Source organism: Bombina bombina, chromosome 2, assembly GCF_027579735.1.
Source record: "Bombina bombina isolate aBomBom1 chromosome 2, aBomBom1.pri, whole genome shotgun sequence".
NCBI lineage: Eukaryota > Metazoa > Chordata > Amphibia > Anura > Bombinatoridae > Bombina > Bombina bombina.
Genome location: NC_069500.1, coordinates 1166942820 through 1166959749, shown reverse-complemented (window position 1 = coordinate 1166959749; position 16930 = coordinate 1166942820). Strand labels below are relative to the sequence as shown.

The 16930-nt window shown below is 36.8% G+C and overlaps 1 protein-coding gene across 1 annotated transcript in view; it reads right to left on the bottom strand.

Annotated features, from left to right (window-relative positions):
* Positions 1-16930, bottom strand: part of NEIL3 (nei like DNA glycosylase 3) — a 328972-nt gene that overhangs the window by 187519 nt on the left and 124523 nt on the right. The gene's annotated exons all lie outside the window — the stretch shown is intronic.

Sequence of the window (16930 nt, the reverse complement as noted above, 5' to 3'; positions counted from 1 at the left end):
CGGTAGTCATATATTGACCCTCCTGGATCATAGGTAGGATGGTTTGAATAGTCTCCATCTTGAAGGATGGGACCCTGAGAAATTTGTTTAGGATCTTGAGATCCAAGATTGGTCTGAAAGTTTCCTCTTTCTTGGGAACTATAAACAGATTTGAATAGAAGCCCTGCCCCTGTTCCTCCTTTGGAACTGGGTGGATCACTCCCATAACTAGTAGGTCTTGAACGCAATGTAAGAATGCCTCTCTCTTTATCTGGTTTGCAGATAATTGTGAGAGATGAAATCTCCCCTTTGGAGATGAAGCTTTGAAATCCAGAAGATATCCCTGGGAAACAATCTCCAGAGCCCAGGGATCCTGGACATCTCTTGCCCAAGCCAGGGTGAAGAGAGAAAGTCTGCCCCCCACTAGATCCGCTCCTGGATCGGGGGCTACTCCTTCATGCTGTCTTAGAGGCAGCAGCAGGCTTTTTGGCCTGTTTCCCCTTGTTCCAAGCCTGGTTAGGTCTCCAGACTAGCTTGGACTGGGCAAAATTTCCCTCTTGTTTTGTAGAAGAGGAAGATGAAGCTGCGCCACTCTTGAAGTTTCGAATTAGACGAAAATTAGTCTGTTTGGTCCTTAACTTGTTGGACCTATCCTGGGGAAGGGAAGTGCCTTTTCCTCCAGTAATATCAGAAATGATCTCCTTCAGTCCAGGCCCAAATAGGGTCTGCCCTTTGAAGGGGATATTGAGAAGTTTAGACTTTGAAGTGACATCAGCTGACCAGGATTTAAGCCATAGCGCCCTACGTGCCTGAATAGCAAAACCTGAATTTTTAGCCGTTAGCTTGGTTAAATGAAAAACGGCGTCAGAAATAAATGAATTGTCTAACTTAAGAGCTTTAAGCCTGTCAAGGATATCATCCAACGGGGTCTCTACCTGTAAAGCCTCCTCCAGAGACTCGAACCAAAAGGCCGCTGCAGCAGTGACTGGGGCAATGCATGCAAGAGGCTGGAGAATAAAATCTTCTTGTATAAAGATTTTCTTAAGGAAACCCTCTAATTTCTTATCCATAGGATCTAGGAAAGCACAACTGTCCTCGACAGGAATAGTTGTACGCTTAGCTAGGGTAGAGACTGCTCCCTCCACCTTAGGGACCGTCTGCCACAAGTCCCGTGTAGCGGCATCTATAGGAAACATTTTCTTAAAAGCAGGAGGGGGAGAGAACGGCACACCTGGTCTATCCCATTCCATAGTAATAATTTCTGAAAACCTCTTAGGGATTGGAAAAACATCCGTGTAAACAGGCACTGCAAAGTATTTGTCCATTTTACACAATTTCTCTGGGACTACAATGGTGTCACAGTCATCCAGAGTCGCTAAAACTTCCCTGAGCAACACGCAGAGGTGTTCAAGCTTAAATTTAAATGCTGTCATTTCAGAGTCAGACTGAAGTAACGCCTTCCCTGAATCAGAGAAGTCACCCACAGATAGAAGCTCTCCTGCTTCAACTTCTGCACATTGTGAGGGTATATCAGACATAGCTACTAAAGCGTCAGAGAGCTCTGTATTTGTTCTAGCCCCAGAGCTGTCTCGCTTTCCTTGTAACCCTGGCAGTTTGGACAATACCTCTATGAGGGTATGATTCATAACTGCCGCCATGTCTTGTAAAGTAAACGCATTGGACGCGCTAGATGTACTTGGCGTCCCTTGAGCGGGAGTTATAGGTTCTGACACGTGGGGAGAGCTAGATGGCATAACCTCCCTCTTGTCAGTCTCAGAAACCTCAGGTGATAAATCTTTAAAAGCCATAATATGGTCTTTATAACTTATAAAAAGGTCAGTGCATTTGGTACACATTCTAAGAGGGGGTTCCACAATGGCTTCTAAACATAATGAACAAGGAGTTTCCTCTATGTCAGACATTTAAACAGACTAGTAATGAGACCAGCAAGCTTGGAAAACACTTTAATAAATGTGAAAAAAGCAATAATAAAAAATGGTACTGTGCCTTTAAGAGAAAAAAACTACCACATAAACTGCAAAACAGTGAAAAAAAGTAGTAAACTCGACGAAATTTTTACAGTGTGTATAAGGGACTAAAGCAGCATTGCACCCACTTGCAAATGGATGATTAACCCCTCAGGCCCAAAAACGAATTAGAAAAACTTAAAACCTGTTAACAAACAGTCAAACACACTGCCACAGCCCTGCTGTGGCTCCTACCTGCACTTAAAAACGATTTGTGCAGGAACAAAACCCTCTATAGAGGTCCTATAAGCCAGAGGACTCCTTCAGGGAAGCTGGATGTCTCAGACTGAAAACGAAAATAGGCCCCTCCCACCATGCACTCAAAGTCAGAGGGCCTTAAAAAAGTACTCCTAGGAGTAATCTAACAAGCCATGTGGAAATTAGGCCCCAAATAAAGATTTATCACCCTCAGAGAAAAAACGTTTTTATTTATAAATCATGCAAACGTTTTTACACTAAGTAATATAGGTTTTAACATGAATATTATCCCTTTTTGCAAGCATGACCCCAGTTGTTGTTAAATAACTGTATCAGGCTTACCTTAAATATACCAGGCACTGACAGCATTTTCTAGACCTTATCTCTCTAGAAAAAAATATACTGAACATACCTCAAAGCAGGCAATCTGCAGACTGTCCCCCCAACTGATGTTTTCTTTCCATACTCTTCAGTTATGTGTGAGAACAGCAATGGACCTTAGTTACAAACCGCTAAGATCATCAAACCTCCATGCAGAAGTCTTCTTCCAATTTCTGCCTGAGAGTAAAAACAGTACAACGCCGGTACCGTTTAAAAATAACAAACTTTTGATTGAAGGTAAAAACTACACTAAGTCACCACATCTCTCTTGATACTTCCTTTCTTGTCGAGAGCTGCAAGAGAATGACTGGGGGTGGCAGTTAGGGGAGGAGCTATATAGACAGCTCTGCTGTGGGTGTCCTCTTGCAGCTTCCTGTTGGGAAGGAGAATATCCCACAAGTAATGGATGAACCCGTGGACTGGATACACCTTTACAAGAGAAATACTCCTTAATATTCTTTTTACTCAATTATATTTTAATAAGCTTTTGTTCTATACAATACTGTGTAAGATGATGTGACTATGGAGTACGTCATTGTTTAACCCTATATTCTGTAACCATTGTCTATAAAAGTTTTTTACGCTTGATAATAAACAGAACAGTGATTAGATTTTTTCTTGCTGCGTGTTTGATTTCTGTTCCCGAGATATCTCGTCAGGTAACCCATTCAGTTCCAGGTGAAGAATACTGCTAAGTGATACTCCCCTCTTAAGATAATGCCTAACACTGAACCAATCCTACTGAAAAAGGAGTAATCTGCCCCATACCAGCATATTTGGAGCGTGGCCCGCACCTTAATGCTGACTTGGTAGAGGGAGCAGATGTTCTTAGACTATTTAGAAGCGAATAGTAAATTATATGCCAAAAGTGGCAAATGTCACGTCCATCTTTAAAAAAATATTCTGCAAAGCTGTATAAAAGAAGATGATAAAGGGAACATCTTTAAAAACTCAGAAAGTTCTGGCGTGGCCTACTTTGAGGAAATAAATTCTAAAATTGTCTTGTGAATAGGAAATGCATAAAGGAGGTTTAGCAGAAAATGTCAAATCTAACTGAATATTTTTCTTGAGCTGGATTATGGTCTTCAATACCTAAAATATTTAAAACTGTCAGTATATTTATGAAAATCTTAGCAGTGCTATCCAAATAATATATATATAAGTTTATGGCAGGGTTATAAACATAATACAAAGAAATAGAAACCCTTATCAACCATGCACCTACTAGACCATACAATTAATATAAATATCTGAATTCTTTTATTTAGTTAATATCCATAAACATATTGAACTATATTTGCAATAAAAGGAAACTAAATAAAAGTTTATATGCGTTAGAACCAACTCTTAAGATATGCTATTCTTCTTACAAAACCCAGAACAATATACCTTCACAATTCAGCCTTATTTATTTAACACAATGGGACTAAAAACCTTTAACATCCAAGCAATACAATTCTAAACAGTGTTTATAAAACAATAGGATAAAATATATATTCTGCTATTTAACTGCAATTTATCCTAATACAAAATTAACCGACAATATCAGAACTTGTATAGATGAGTTACTTAGCCAATTCAGACACAGATTTGAACAATACCTAGGCTTATAACTACCAATTTAAAATACAATATACTTCACCAATTTTGAACCAATTCGTAGCGGTCTTTAGGTCATCTCATTTGAAAGAAGGTTTTTGCACAAATCAAGGATAAGTTTTAAGCTCCTTGCTGAAGTGAACTTTTTTTTTTTTTCAGGTATATCGCAGCCAAAATCAGATCACTAATTTTCAACAAGTTACAGACAACTCTCCCTTGTGCATTCAACACTCCCATTATATAATCATTGATGACATCATGTGGGTGGCACTACGGGAGCTGACCTTCCCATTGGTTATCTGGGAAGTCTAAATCGGATTGGCCCTTGGAAATTTCATTTTTAACAGCCAGAAAGAACCTTCTGGCTGTAGTTCTCGCAACATAACACCAGGTGGCAGCATACAGTACAACATAGCAATACAATACAGCATTTCTGACATTTTTAAGCAAGTTAATTTTTTTTTTATAAAATGGTTATTTAATCAGATCACACTCTCTGCATTAATCATATATAACCCCAATTACAGATGGTTAATATTAGGTTATTTTTTCTGATTATTCTGATACCAAATATGTTATATTATTAACATTTTATTATATTAAGGTAATTTAACACTGCTAATTATTAGCTTAAAATGCATTATAATTTTATCAGTATTCTGGCATTTCTTTGCAAATAACAGCTTATTTTTATATCTCCAGATTGGTAGTATTTAAAACTCCTGATATTTGCATCCACCCAGATATAGTATGTGACATTTCTGTGTATTTCTTCCTGAATACATAAATCCTGTTTATGTCGATCTGAAATAAAAATAAATGTTAATAATCACTTCTCTTCAGGTCCATAAACATCTATTCATGTTCTTAAACACACAGAGGCTAAGATATTCATGCCTTCAAAATATATATATATATATATATATATATATCATTCAATCTTTTACTTTCCATATATATATATATATTTAGATGTTAATGTTTGATATCACATAAATATACATCTCATATCCATTAAAATATATATATAGTTGTTTTGAAATCATAATGTAAGTCATGGGCCTTCACTGTATTATCCTAACATTCTAACTTTTCAGTAACTTCAGTTGCCAGACTTTTTGTCTCATACTCATCACATGGGGTCAATCCATGAGGAGTTGTAAGAGTCTTTAAAACAGCATATTTCCTGTTTAGCCAGCAGTGCAGATGTGTATTTGATTTTATTTGTGTCACCTTCCCCCAAGAGGGGTTTTTGCAGTAAGTCTTCAAATAGAGATTCAGTGAGATAGAACTGTTGTATCACACGTGTCAAATTCCAAAGGGGTCCTTGAACACATTCTTTTCTCACCTCACCAAATGTTCTGAGGTTATAAAAATCTGCATATATAGTCAAATGAATAGGGTCACTGAGCTATTTCCTTTAGAAAAGAAATGTTTGTGTTTCAAAAAGGCTCTACTGATCGTCAATCCTGATAGACGTGTATTAGAAGCTGTGTTCAACAAACTCATGTTTAATTAATCCTGAGTTCTCATCTAACATATACAGTGTATAAAATATACATATACATATATATATATATATATATATATATATATATGTACACATATGTAATATTCATCATAATATTCATATACTCTGACATAAATCCCCCTTCCAACTTCAAATAGATGTAGGATACATGTATTTGAATTGGCTTAAAGTCAGTGGTATTTGATGAGGATCAACCATATACCTCATAGACAGTCTCTTATGAAGAAAGTTTGTTATTTTGAGCTTTCATGTTTATCAGTTAGGCATCTTTAAATTACAGTATGTCTTTAATGCATTTGGGGATATGACACTTCATTCTCCCTCTATGACTTGTAGTTGGGACCTGGGATGACATGCCCGCAGTTGATTTATATGTACCCATTTATCTATGAAACCTTCATTTTTGGGGATCCGTATTTTATAGGCCACTGGAGATATTTTGTCAGTAATGACAAAAGGACCTTTCCATGAGGGAAGAAATTTCTTCTCCCTAACCTGATCTCTTCCAAAGTTATAAAGATAAACTTTATCATTTATTTCATATTCCTTTTTGGATGTTTTGAGATCATAATAGGTTTTAGTGGCAGTTGCGGCTCTTTCTAAATTCCTTTGAGCAAATGCAAAGGCATGTTGCAGGTGTCTCCTTAGGTTTTCCACATATTGATGTGTATTGGCAGCGTTTATCAAATTTTGGTCTGATGTACGGTACAGCAGATGCTGAGGTAGAACCATTCTTCTACCAGTCATCAGCTCAAAAGGTGACATCTTGGTAGCACTACTTGGAGTTGCTCTTAATGCCATTAAGACTAGAGGTAGTTTTATATCCCAGTCTTTACCTGTTTCACTCACAAACTTTTTGAGGATTTTAACAATGGATTGGTTGTAACGCTCTACACCACCACTTGAGGCAGCTCTATAAGCAATATGGAGCTTTCTTTTAACCCCTAGTATTTTCCACATTTTTGTCATCACTTCGCTAGTGAAGTGGGTCCCCCGATCTGATTCGATTCTTTGGGGCAAACCAAATCTGGAAAATACATGGTTGATGAGCAATGCTGCACATGTTTCAGCACTATTGTTAGGTGCACTAATGCACTCTACCCATTTAGTGAACAGGCATGTCACTGTTAACATGTACTTGTTACCTCTTGATGACCTTGTTACCGGACCAATAAAATCAATTTGTATATCTGACCATGGCATTACCATCCCCCTTTTCTGCAATGGCGCTCTATGCGTTGGGGCAGTGGGTTGGAACTGTGGACAGATTAAACACCCTTGACAGTAGGTTTGAACATCTTTCAACATGTGTGGCCAAAAAGCGTAGTCACGCAATATTTCGTACGTGAGTTTGGCACCGCGATGACCAGATGTGGGAGCATCATGGGCATGTTGAAGCATTAGACCTCTGAACTTGGTGGGTACTACCCACTGTTGGATGCCAGTTTTGGAGGTTCTAATTAACAAACCATCCTGTAATTTGAATTGTGATTTAGATTTTATTAAGATTCTCAGATCTTCTTTGCCAATACAATCATCTTTTGAGATGGGGTTGCTTTCAGGATCTTCTATGTGTTTATAGAAGATGCCTACAATGGGGTCTTCTTTTTGACTAGTGATCAGGTCCTCACTAGGAGAATCCTGACTCCATTGTACCAAGTTAGGCTCACTCTGTTGTTTTGCCTGGTTTCTGGTAATGGCTTCTACCTGAATTGCACCCATTAAGTGTTCAATATTAAGGAGTTCTCCAGTTATGGCTCCTTGTTTGGCTAATGAGTCCGCAAGGTCATTGCCTTCCTTATCAGGACCTAAAACTCTGGAATGACCCTTGGTCTTTTTCCAGTGTATGGTTAAATCATTGGATACTACCAGATTATCAATCTCGCAGAACAATTTGCCATGCTTGACTGGTTTGTTATTGCTTTTCTGCATGCCATTTCTTTTCCAAGTTGGCAGGTATTCAACAAAACTGTCACGCACATAATTTGAGTCAGTTATGATCACAAATTCATGAATACCATGTTCAATAGCCATTTCAATGGTTTTGAAAACAGCAGTTAGTTCTGCAACTTGACTGGATCTTGGTCCAATGTTGAAACCTACAGATATATTTGAGAATCCATTTGCCCCAGTTATACCAATGCCAGCGACTAGTCTGCGCTCATTATCAATAGTGGCATGGTAAGAACAACCATCAACATATACCCAAGGTAATGTTTGACAATGGTCTTCATTGTACATTTTATATGGGGAAAGCAATTGTTCTTCCAGAAAATCATCTTCTGATAATTTTTCCCCAGGATCTCTAGCAGTACAGTCGTGGAGCTCAGCAAGCCCTTGTGCGACTGGATTCTTTTTATTCTGCTTGTAGCGAATTTCTAAGGGCCAGCCTTGTAAGGAAAGAGTCCACGCTGTTATGCGGCTATTAGACAAATTCCCATCTCTTATTCTCTCACTTTGCAAATATAGCAAAGGCTGGTGGGCCGTTTCTACAATAATTTTCTCGCCCTGTATATAGCTGCGGAAATTTTGTAGAGCCCATACAGTAGATAAGAGGGCTTTTTCGCAATCGTTAAACTTTATTTCTACTGGGGATAGATTTTTGCTCGCATAAGCAATGGCTTTGTTCAAATTATCATGCTTTTGGTATAACACAGCACTCATGCTTATATCTGTGTAACCTGTCTCTAAGAAGAAAGGTTTACCACCTTCAGGGTACGCTAAGCAAGGTGCTTGAGTGAGTTTTCTCTTCAGCTCTCTGATGGCTGTCTCTTGAGACTCACTCCAGTGCCATTTCACATCTTTCTTCAGAAGAAGCAGTAGTGGTTTAGCTAATTCCGCATAATTATCAATGAATTTGCGAGAATAATTTGTCATACCCAGGAATGATCTCAATTCCTTTAGGTTAGTTGGGTTTTTAGAATTCACTATAGCTTCCACCTTTTTCTTTTGGGGATTTAATCCTTCAGAGGTAACTTCATGTCCCAAGAAGTTTACACGAGTGCGGCACCATTGAGCTTTTTGCAGGGATAATTTGACACCTGCCCTTTTAAGTTGGCTGAGGACGTGTTTAAGCTCTGCGATGTGTTTTTCAAAGTCTGTGCTTTTGATTAAAACATCATCAACATAAGATAAGGTCCCCCTTTCCAGTGCATCAGGCATAGCCTTATGCATGAATACAGCAAATTCATGTCCAGAATTTATGTATCCAAAAGGAAGTCTTTGAAATGCATATTGGACCTTTTGGAAGGAGAATGCTAGCTTATATTGGTCCTTTTCATGTACCTTTATGGTCCAATATCCCTGTGCACAATCAATGGCAGTGAATATTTTGGATCCTTGCATTTGTGCTAGGCACTGGTCAATGTATGGTACAGGCCAGCCAGACATGTATACTCGTTTGTTTAGCTGTCTTAAGTCAGCACACAAACGCCATTGTCCATTGGGCTTAAGGACACCTAGAATAGGATTATTATAAGAGCTGTGCACCTGTCTGATAATACCTCTTTCTTCCAAATTCCTTATGATCTCTGCAAGAGAATCATATGAGGCTAAGGGAAGTCTGTATTGTTTGACAAATACAGGTGGCGCATTAGGATCTGTTTGTATTCTTGCAATGTGCAAGTCTGTGGTACCACAGTCATAAGAATCCTTAGCGAAAATATCCTTGTACTCCATCAGGAGTTCTCGCAGCTGTTGGCGTTCATCATCGCTAGAACAGCCATTGGCTAAGGATATTTGCTCTTCGACTATTTGCTGAAATCCTGGAAAGATTTCAGGCTGTCCTATTTCATAGGCTTCTTCCAACCTAGAGGTGAGATCCCCTTGATTATAATTTATATTGCTCCCATGACTCTGGGGATTGGGGTAATCTTGCTGTTTGATTGGCTGATCAAACACTAGAGAGGCTTCTTCAATTTTACAGATGCCTTCCTCTGAGCTGAAGGGATAAATAGACTGAATATTAAATAGACCCTCTGGCATAGATGCAAAGGATTGTTCTATTAATTGTTCTTCAGTTAGGTATCCTTCAGGTATTAGCCCAATTACATTATTCTGGAATCCAAAAGTGTAATAACTTGATTCCAGTGCATATCCTATGGTAGTTCCCTTGGATAATGTTATATCCTGTGGGGTCATGTTATGCACAATAATATTTATTGGAACAGTTCCAATATTCACCATAGGAGTGTAGGTTACTGAGACACCCAGATTTTGTATTCTATGGGAGAGGCAAATCAGTGTTTCAGAAGTTTTTAATTTCTGACCTCTCTTTACCTGTAAGGGTAAAAGAAATTTATCAGCCCCAGCAGGAATTATGACATCGCTAGATACCTGCATATTCACAGCATATGGCAATTGCTGGTTTGATTTCAGGGCTGCATTTTCATCCTGAAATACTTCAGGGTCCCCCTTTAACCTGCTCCAGAGGCAAGAATTAATCAAATCTATTTGTATGGCATATCTATGTAAGATATCATTGCCAATGTATATTTGATTATGGGGAGTATTTAAAACTAAAAACAGGTGCTTCACTGACTTATTTCCTATAGAGATAGATAATAAGCACTTAGCGGTGATGTTATAGCTTTCAGACCTGTCATCCAGGTTGCTGACACTGTGGTCTTGGGGAGAAAGATATTTAATCACTTTAGGTTCAGCTATCTGCGCTAATAAACCTTCGCTTATATAGCTAGCTTCCTGTTTTAAGTTTATTTTAGCATACTCGGTTTTACCAAGGTCATGCACTTGTATAGGGATAAATAGATCCTCTTTAACTCTCTCAATCCCTGTGAGGTATTGAGTGTGGCCTCCCCCCTTAGGGATTTTATGATCCCCCTTGTGGAGTGATATGGTTAATACATCGCCATCTAGGGAAATATTCGCTATCTTTCCAGGCGAAATTTTAAAAGTATTACCATCAGAACCACTAAAAGGAGTCTGATCGTCTATTTGTAGAATAGTGATTTCAGGTGCAGAGTTATTCCTGAAATGAATCTCCACAGCATCTGGTTTCTCTTCCACCACGTGACAGCTATGTCGGGCGTGAGATATACCAGATTTTTCATAATTGATAGGCCGTTTAACTTGCGACCAAATTACATTATTTATGCAATCAATTATGGTGCTTAATCGTTTCAGGAGATCACTACCAATAATTAAACGATCAGTTGGCAGATCCACTATAATGACAGGGTGTCTTATGACCCTGTTCCCCAATTTAAATTTTAACCAGGCAGTACCGTAAACTTTTAGGGAGTCACCCCCAACACCTATTAGAGAACCGTCAAATTCTTTTATTTTAGGTTTGTGGGGTGTTAGCTCATTTAGCTGTGTGTAGTATCTGTGGGATAGGATAGTTGCCTGTGACCCAGTGTCAATTAATCCCCTGATAGGGTTGGAGACTGAATCTTGCAGCTCAACTAGTACATAATATCTTCCTGCAGTTTCTATCATTTCACACATAAAATTTGCATTCTCATACATTTGTGGGCTTCGCCACGTATTACCTGAGTTTGCCATGCTTTCCGATGCAGAAGAAGCTTCATACCTACCTGTTTCCTCTATGACAGGGTCGGCTGGATTCTTTTGTACTGCATCTGTGGAAACAAGGTTAAGAGAGAGCTGCAAAGGAAGAGATTTGTTAACTTTTTCCGGCTGATGTCGCTCATTGTCACAGCTAATTTGTCCGTTTCCGGTCTGTGGGGAGATAACATGATTAGTATCATTGATATTTATTACTACATTTTGTATATCTCTCCCCTCCCCTTCAGGTGATACTGCAGTATTTATGACTGTGCCTGTGGTCCACTGCTGACCACTGGCTGTACCCCTAAAAAAGTATTGTTCGGTTGCTGAGCCGTAGATTTTTGACTCATATTAGCGATTTGTTCGCTCAACCGATTTATTTGGGTAAACAGCATATCTACCTGATTGTACAAGTTACCTCTACCCCTGGGCCTATCTCTTGGTGCCCCATTGTACTGATTCCTGGACCATTGGGTTCCCTCAGAATCAGGGCCACTATTTCTATTCTGGCGTGGTTGCCCCTGGGGTTCAGCTTGTTCAGCGTTAGTACTTTGGGGAGCATTATATCTCTGGGGTGTCTGGTTACCCTGAGAATATCTTCGCCGTCTATTGTATGTACCCTTGCGCGGATACCAATTATTTGGTGAGTATTCTCTTTGTGAGTAATTATTCACCTGATTATGTCCCCCACTTTGGTTATAGTCTCCCTGCGCCTCAACCTGTGTAGGGGGAGGGGCAGAATTAAACCTCTGTGGAGATGGCCTGTTTTGACTGGCCACCTCTGCATAAGTCCTCTTGTTAGACTCCAAATTGAGGGGGCTAGGTGACACCCTAGTTTCTGCCACAATTTTGGGTTTTGACTCCTTTTTAACCCCCTGCTCACTGGACTGCTGAATAGAGTATAACTTCGTACTCTCTTTGATCAGCCATTCCAATGAGCAGTCCTCATCAAAATCTCTAGCTAAGTTGATTTTGATGGGTGTAGGCAATGCTTCAAAAAATAAATTTACAAATTCTGAGCCATCAAATCTGGGATTATCTTCAGCCATACTGTACGCATTTTTCAATACAGAAAGGAATTCGACTGGACTCTGATTCGCACGACACTTTAAACCATATACCGCTATTTTTGCGGCAGTTTTAGTGCGATATTGCCCGAATTCTTTTCTGCATTGTTGTTTTACCCCATTCCAGGAATGAATATTCATATCCTTTAGTGAAGCAAAGAATTTGTGATGCTTACTGTCAAATACCCAAGGTAGAAATTCAATTTTCAATTTCTCACTTGTAACATTCATTATAGCTAACGCATTTTCAAAAGCCTGTAAATGATCAATTACAGATGTTGTTCCCTTATTGGAGAATATAGGTACTGCGCGTTGTACGAAGGTGATTATTTTATGGGAATCATAGACTTTATCAGACTTATTTTGGGATTCTCTGTTAGAGTTTCCCTCCCCCGCATCAGCTGCGCTACAGCTGTCCTCTGGATTTACATCCTGAGGGGATTGTCTATTTGGGAAATCTACTTCTGACCCGTTAGGGGTCATTTGTCTATGTTGTTCTATATATTTTCGTACCTCGTCCCTGACGCATTCGCTAAAGGAGTTAGCATTATCTGTATTATTCTCATTGCTAATATAGGGGTTTTCATTATGGCGATATGACCTTTTTAAATCGCTTAGTTCTCTCTGGCTTTGCGCAAGCTGTTTATTTAAATCTTGTATCTGCGCGATTAAGTCCATATTGTGCTTATCTAAGGTGGCTAGGTTTTGGGCAAATTCATCCATTTTATTTTTGGCTATTTTTAAACCCTCTTCGCGTCTGCGCGAGGAACGAATACTATTTTCTAGCTCCTGTATTTGCAATCGTTTGTCTGTGACACAAAACGACATTTCGTCAATTATGCATATTAAAAGGGGCCAAGATTTTAGTATTAGTTTTTCTCGCTTTTTGGGATCTTTGCATTGATTAATCATTAATAATTCCTGGAAGAATTCATTCTCTTCATTCCACATATTATTATTAACGGTAATATTTTTAGCCCTAGTTTCAAGCATATCCACAAAATCATTTAATTCACCAGCAATATTTAACTTCCCTTTAATGTAACTTAAGATATCTTTCTTAAGGACCTGACCTTTAGTAATAGGTATGGTTATGGGACCAATTTCATTGCTATGTATAGAATTAAATGAGTCACTTCTGGCTACAGACATTATTATATTGGTTTAGTACTTAGTTAAACTAAAACGCTAATACAATTTTTGCCAATAAAAAGAGAGAAGGAAAATTTTTATATTTCAAAAAAAATATTATTAATTTTGAAATATGAAAAATTAATATTCCAAAATATGAGAAATTAATATTTTTGATTAACTTTGAAAATATGAAAAATCAATATTTTTGATTAATTTTGAAATATGAAAAATTAATATTTTTATTAATTTTTCAAAATTAATCTTTAATAATATTTCAAGATATTAATGTCAATCTCGAAATATGAAAATTAATATTTCAACTTTTCAAAAAAAAAATTATATCTTCAAAATATTAATATCGAAATATGAATTATTATTTTTTTTCTCTCTTTTATAATAATTTCTATTTACTTACAAATATATTATATCAATTATGATGGATATTATTAAATCTCAGAAAAAGTGCCTCCAATTATTATGTCAGTATATTTATGAAAATCTTAGCAGTGCTATCCAAATAATATATATATAAGTTTATGGCAGGGTTATAAACATAATACAAAGAAATAGAAACCCTTATCAACCATGCACCTACTAGACCATACAATTAATATAAATATCTGAATTCTTTTATTTAGTTAATATCCATAAACATATTGAACTATATTTGCAATAAAAGGAAACTAAATAAAAGTTTATATGCGTTAGAACCAACTCTTAAGATATGCTATTCTTCTTACAAAACCCAGAACAATATACCTTCACAATTCAGCCTTATTTATTTAACACAATGGGACTAAAAACCTTTAACATCCAAGCAATACAATTCTAAACAGTGTTTATAAAACAATAGGATAAAATATATATTCTGCTATTTAACTGCAATTTATCCTAATACAAAATTAACCGACAATATCAGAACTTGTATAGATGAGTTACTTAGCCAATTCAGACACAGATTTGAACAATACCTAGGCTTATAACTACCAATTTAAAATACAATATACTTCACCAATTTTGAACCAATTCGTAGCGGTCTTTAGGTCATCTCATTTGAAAGAAGGTTTTTGCACAAATCAAGGATAAGTTTTAAGCTCCTTGCTGAAGTGAACTTTTTTTTTTTTTCAGGTATATCGCAGCCAAAATCAGATCACTAATTTTCAACAAGTTACAGACAACTCTCCCTTGTGCATTCAACACTCCCATTATATAATCATTGATGACATCATGTGGGTGGCACTACGGGAGCTGACCTTCCCATTGGTTATCTGGGAAGTCTAAATCGGATTGGCCCTTGGAAATTTCATTTTTAACAGCCAGAAAGAACCTTCTGGCTGTAGTTCTCGCAACATAACACCAGGTGGCAGCATACAGTACAACATAGCAATACAATACAGCATTTCTGACATTTTTAAGCAAGTTAATTTTTTTTTTATAAAATGGTTATTTAATCAGATCACACTCTCTGCATTAATCATATATAACCCCAATTACAGATGGTTAATATTAGGTTATTTTTTCTGATTATTCTGATACCAAATATGTTATATTATTAACATTTTATTATATTAAGGTAATTTAACACTGCTAATTATTAGCTTAAAATGCATTATAATTTTATCAGTATTCTGGCATTTCTTTGCAAATAACAGCTTATTTTTATATCTCCAGATTGGTAGTATTTAAAACTCCTGATATTTGCATCCACCCAGATATAGTATGTGACATTTCTGTGTATTTCTTCCTGAATACATAAATCCTGTTTATGTCGATCTGAAATAAAAATAAATGTTAATAATCACTTCTCTTCAGGTCCATAAACATCTATTCATGTTCTTAAACACACAGAGGCTAAGATATTCATGCCTTCAAAATATATATATATATATATATATCATTCAATCTTTTACTTTCCATATATATATATATATATTTAGATGTTAATGTTTGATATCACATAAATATACATCTCATATCCATTAAAATATATATATAGTTGTTTTGAAATCATAATGTAAGTCATGGGCCTTCACTGTATTATCCTAACATTCTAACTTTTCAGTAACTTCAGTTGCCAGACTTTTTGTCTCATACTCATCACATGGGGTCAATCCATGAGGAGTTGTAAGAGTCTTTAAAACAGCATATTTCCTGTTTAGCCAGCAGTGCAGATGTGTATTTGATTTTATTTGTGTCACCTTCCCCCAAGAGGGGTTTTTGCAGTAAGTCTTCAAATAGAGATTCAGTGAGATAGAACTGTTGTATCACACGTGTCAAATTCCAAAGGGGTCCTTGAACACATTCTTTTCTCACCTCACCAAATGTTCTGAGGTTATAAAAATCTGCATATATAGTCAAATGAATAGGGTCACTGAGCTATTTCCTTTAGAAAAGAAATGTTTGTGTTTCAAAAAGGCTCTACTGATCGTCAATCCTGATAGACGTGTATTAGAAGCTGTGTTCAACAAACTCATGTTTAATTAATCCTGAGTTCTCATCTAACATATACAGTGTATAAAATATACATATATATATATATATATATATATATGTACACATATGTAATATTCATCATAATATTCATATACTCTGACAAAACCTCTTAGCAAATAGCAAAGATGCAGGGAAAACTGTTTTCGCTCCACAGAGGCAATTCTGGGGGCAGTTAGGGCACCCTTTAAAACACTTCTTAGAGGTATAATTGTCACATGCAACAGCAGACGTAATATGAACCTGCATTTGTTTCAGCTTCCTGTAAGCGCTAAAAGAAAGTGTAAGGATTTAAGTTTGTAAGACCAAAACTGTGAACTGGCTCAATTTATATCAATGATCTGACCTGTATGAGAATAAGTAACCAGGTAATTTAACAGTAGGAAAAGTATCCAAAAATCTATGCGCTGATTTGAAGGAGATTTCGTTGTCTTAACTGTAGACATTGTAGAGTGCAGAAAGTCTTGAAGCCAAATCTGTAGAACCAAATTGAGTACAGAATCATTTAGAGAAGAAAAAATACTGAATAAGTGAAAATGCTTAAAAAGATCCACACAGAATTGCAAAGCTTAACTGAAAAAAAAAAAACAGAATAAGCTTTGAATACATGATTAAATGGATCTACTTTCTAAAGGAACTAAATTTTTTATAAATGGGGACAATTCCAGCATGCCCCATGAAGTATACAGATAAAATCAAATACATACAAGACCATAATAGCAACTTTACTGAGCAAACTCAAATATACACTTCAGTTAAACTGTTGCAATATGAAAAACCTAAAATTTGACCCTCTATAACCTCTACACACCATTAATAGATAGAGCACATGTATAGTCCCCCAGGTGTATTGGAAAAAAATGGTAAATACTGCAACATGTCTGTTAAACATAGTGCAGAAATAAAGGAAATAAACTATTATTTAAATTAAATAAACAGTGCAGTAAAACTGCTACAGAGTCTATTAATGCATTTAACATTTATCAACAAATAAG